A 4971-nucleotide genomic window follows, 5' to 3' on the forward strand; every position below is an offset into this window, starting at 1 on the left:
GCTGCTCAGACCAGTAAAATGGTTGAAAGTCGACCGACACGGGTGGTAAGAAGGAACTGAAAGGTGGCCGGGTCGGCTGGGGTATTTATGCGGTGCCATGGTGGCGCCACTCCAGGGGGTGCCCAGCCGACCCGCTGAGTGTTGCTAGGGTAAAAGTTTCTCCGACGGCTGTGCACGCGGCGCGCACACACCTACCTGGAATGGATATGAGCAGTCACTCGAAGAAGAAGTGGGTGTTTTCAGAACTGCGAGGCACTCAGCAGCATATGTTGTGAACTAATAAAGATTAATTATTTTCCAGATAATATAACTTTACTCTAACAAAACCAGTGCACAGAAAAATGTGTAACTTAAAAGCAAATACATTAAAAACTTACTAAATTAATGGAACAGAACTTAAGGAGAAAGAACATTCCTGTCCATTTTAGCTACACATACACTGACCTGTGAAAGCCATGGCTGCTGTATGTGAAGTTGTGGTTGTCCTTAATGTGGCAAGGGTAGGTATGTTCCCCCTACTATCACATGGAATGGTGGGTGGGGGTGTGTGAGGGGAGGTGCTATAGTGCAGTTCTCCAGGGACTGAAAGGGACAGGATCCCATGGTTGTTGAATCTGTAGGTCCACAACAGTCAGCAGCATCTGGTTGCTGACAGACAAGCTCTATTATGTCCTGATGCATCTCCCTCTCCTTTTCCTGCTGGGACTCCTGGGCCTTTCTCGTGTCTCCTCTTTCCTTCTCCAGGCTGCCTGCAGTGTTCGCCCTCCAGGCCCATTGCTGATGGTGTGATGCAGCGCTGGGTTGCAGGATCTCATTGAACATGTTATACCGAGTCCTTTTCTTTCTCCTGATCTGGCTCAGGCGTTCTGCAAGTGTGGAGAGGGACCCCTTCAACGCCGCAGGCAGATAAAACACACAGAGGTACCATTGTCCGTTTAGTCACAACAGAAAGAAAAACTTGAGATTCAGAACTCCCTTCCCCTGCTCCCCTTAACCTTTAAACTAGGCGTGCTCGTTGACACTTCTGCTTGGGAGTGCCTGTGCATGGCATCACTCAGCACCAGCCACAGTGAGTGTGAGCTGCAGGGGTGAGGGAAATGAGGGAGTTGCTCAGTTGCATGAAACTGAATATAGGGCAATGGCACTGAGTACTGGCAGCATTTTCTGCAGGCAGTGGTGATTGCAGTGGATATCTCACTCCTGAGGGTAACAAAGGAACAGAGAACACAACTGCTGCTGGGGGTGTCCCAAAGCCACCTGAGCCCCTATGCTGCTAGTCTGTGTACTGCAATGGTACTTGACGAAGTTATCACTGACGGGTATGCGGGAGTGTCCTATTGCAGAGGAAGAACTGAGGCTGCCATCCCTAGAAACCTCCAGGAGAGCATTGCAGAGTACCTCCATGACAACTTAATCAAAATCTCAGGAGGATTCAGAGCCCATCCCTGTGTATATAAACAAGCTGCTCCGCATAGCCCCCCCCCCTCTACAGGGGAGTGAAAATCACATAACAATGCTACCTCTCTGTTGTACCGCTAAGTCTTCTAGTGTGAGTGAATTAATGAAAAGTCAATAGCTGTGTCCTGTTGAGTTGGGGGCACCATCAGTACATCGCTGTAATGGGAAATACGTTTACACACTTACCTGACATTCCTTTCCCTGCATCAGGCTTGCCCATGCTTGACTGATTGGACTGCACTGGAGTCTCAAAGAGGTCCTGGCTCACAGTGTAGCTGGATTTCCCCCCACCCCCTTCCAGTTCCCTGTCCCCCATTCTCCTCATTCTTGCTGTTTATGCCAGGCGCCTGTGGCTTGGGCTTCTTGGAGGTATCCCTAGTGAAGAACGGGGGGGGGGGGGGGGCGCTCCGCTAAGGATAGCATGCAGCTCTTTGTAAAAGCGGCAGGTCTGTGGCTTGGCATCAGATCAGCTGTTGGCCTCCCTGGCCTTCTGATATGCCTGATACAATCCCTTCACTTTCACGTGACACTGCTGCTGATCCGTGTCATGCCCTTTCTCCTGCATCCCCCATGCAATCTGCTCATAATGTTGATGTTTCTACAGCTGGTCGGCAGCTGTGCTTGCACAGCCTTTTCTTCCCACAGACCCAGGAGATCTAATATCTCCTCTCTACTCCAGGATGGAGCATGTAACTGTCATGGTCACTTGGGCAGTTGCACACAACAATGGGATCTGCTAAGTGTGCTTGCCAAGCTGGACAATCAGGAAAAGGCATTTAAAAAATTTTCTGGGCTTTAAAAGGGAGGGGGAGGTCTCCAGTCTGCCTGACCTAGGCAGTGGAGTTCACAATTGTGATCAGAATGGTCAGTGTCAGGCATTTTGGGATAGCTGTTGGAGGACTGTTAGAGTTGACAGAGGTAACGAAGTATCTAAAATTGCGCTACGTTGACCTCAGTACATCAACCATGGCTCAATGCCACTAAGGGAGGTGGTTACTGCATTGCTGTAACTGGGCACTTACATCAGTAGGAGACAAATTTAAACATAGACACATGCACAACTAGGTTAATGCAAGGCAGTGTTAAGATGAGTTCTTGTCTGCATCCTGTAGAACTTGCCCTGTCCTCTTCTTTTGTCATTCAGTATTGAACGCATTCTAAAACAATATGCATTTCCTCACTCTTTGGGGGCGAAGCCAGACTTTTAGGCACCTGCTCCCCTACTTGGTGTAAACTTTGCTTTTGCCAATCAGAAACGAACACACACAGGTTTTGGGCCCCGTCCCCTATGACACTTCTATGATGTCATAGTAGGTACTTTAGGCCGGCCAGCCATGTGCAGGCAGGGAGAGGAGAAAGAAAAACGAATCCTGTGTATCCTCTGTACACCCGTAACCGAGCCTGATCACCTCGAAGCCTCTCTCTCAGCTCACGTGTTTCAAAGAGGGTTTCTACGTTTGCCAGTCGTTATGTGTTGGTTTGTATTTGTAAGTATCAGTTATTACTAAATGCTGCATCTATGTTTATAAATATTGTTAGTAGATATTTTAGTCATTGCGTGTTTTAAGTTTTATTAACCCTATTAGCTAATCATACGCTGCTCCCTTACTCCTTGTAACTATCCCCAATAAAACTTTAAATTGATTAATTTTAGTTGTGTGTATCTGCAGTTTGCATCATGACCCATACTCTCCTTGCATCCCTTACCTATATAGTCTATTGCCACGTGCAGCCTGGTAAATAACAGGCCTGCATTTCCTTTCGCCCTGCGAATACGTGGCAATTTACATGGCGTCACGAACAGGATGCAGGGGAGTTGGGCCATGCCCGTGGCACGCTGCAGACCGCGCAGATAATGAAACTGAACAGTTCCAACATTTGCAGTTTCACCTTTTTACTAGCCAAAATTCGACTAATCCAGTAATGGAATGGATCTGTTCCCTTGGCTCGGGTAAAAACTCTAAAAGGCTATACTGTACCATTAACCCTGCAGATACGGGATGCCTCCTTCGGTGCCACCGAGCTTTAGGTGTCAGCCAGCCGATTGTTCCCTGCAGCCTCAGTGCACGGAGGCTGTGGAGAACCTCGGTGCTGCAGATCCCTCTCAGCTTTGGAGAGAATGTAGCCGCATTGTTAGAAAATCCGGAGGTACCGTTTCCAAATTGATTCCCCCACCTCGGTAATACCTGATGATCTGGCACACAAATTATTATGCCAAATGATAAAAGAATTAAATTTAGTTAAGAAAACCAAAAAATGCGACCCGATGAATATAAATCTGAGGATGTTTCCACCGTCCTGTTTAGCCATGATATGCAAGGCCCTCGATCTGTGCTCTGTCCTCCACGGGGGCACAATGTTTGCAGCCAAACAGGCAGCCCCAGGCTCTCCTAAAGATGATAATGAGGAGAAGACGGGAAAGGTAGAGCCCATCACTGCCCCCCACCCCAGTCCCTCTCGGAAAATTTTGCCACCCCCATCTGAAGCCCCTAAAACTCCTCTGTGTCCAGCTCTGCCAACAACCCCAGAGTTTACTGAATCTGAAACTGTAGCAGAAGCTTTGCCTATTGCAATAACTAAAACTAAAATAGACGCACAAACAGGCAACACCACGCAGGTTACTGAACTGCGAACACGTACTAAGGCCGAACTTAAAGAGTTTTTAAAGGAAACGCAATGAAAAACAGATGAGGCACCAATGGTTTGGGTCCGGCGGCTAGCCTTGGAACACGGAGCAGAATTGGTGGACCACGAGGAGGCCGGCATCTTAGCCAAAACGGCCAATTGGGCACGAGGCTTCCCGGGTCATGCTTTATTCAATAATCGCATTTGGCCACTTACCACCCCGGGAGCTGCCATTTTAGCAATGCAAGGCAGTTTTAAAGGATTATATATCTCCTCGGGAGCCTTAGTTACTCCACACGACTTAATATGGGCAATCGCAGGAGCTTCCATAGCCCTGTGGGATCCACTACAAAATCCACTTAATTTAACTGTTCAACAGCAATTGGTGGCCACATCCTTTATGCATGTTACTGATCACACCCAAATTCCTGTCTCAGCAGAGGCAGTTGATTTAGCATTAGAAGCTGCCCCTGGAGCTGACACCAGTGCCATGCTGCACTTGCATGCGGCCGTTCACAGATCCATCTTAACGTTATTTGAAGTGGTTAGTAAAATTAAGTTGTTACTGCCACCCCCGCCTGTTGTCCTCCCAGTTGATTCGCCACAAAAAAACCCTCCAAAGAGTCAGTTTAATCCCCAAAAATATCCGGAGCGAACTAAAGCTGAACGGGCACGATTTGGCTTCCTTCTTAACAGAGGAATCCCCAAAGAAGCCCTGCGTAAAATGTCAGACCAAGAGCAGCAAAATATAGCCGAACAGCTAGGCTGGGAAAATTGGGAGGACTATGTTAGGTCAAAAAACGAATAGGGGCCGGATGGTGCCCGGCCCAAATTAAAGATCCCACCGATGAACGTCCATACGCCACCCCCTGTTAGTTAACGGTGACA

This window comes from Chelonoidis abingdonii, chromosome 4 (assembly GCF_003597395.2).
Source record: "Chelonoidis abingdonii isolate Lonesome George chromosome 4, CheloAbing_2.0, whole genome shotgun sequence".
In the NCBI taxonomy this organism is placed as follows: domain Eukaryota; kingdom Metazoa; phylum Chordata; order Testudines; family Testudinidae; genus Chelonoidis; species Chelonoidis abingdonii.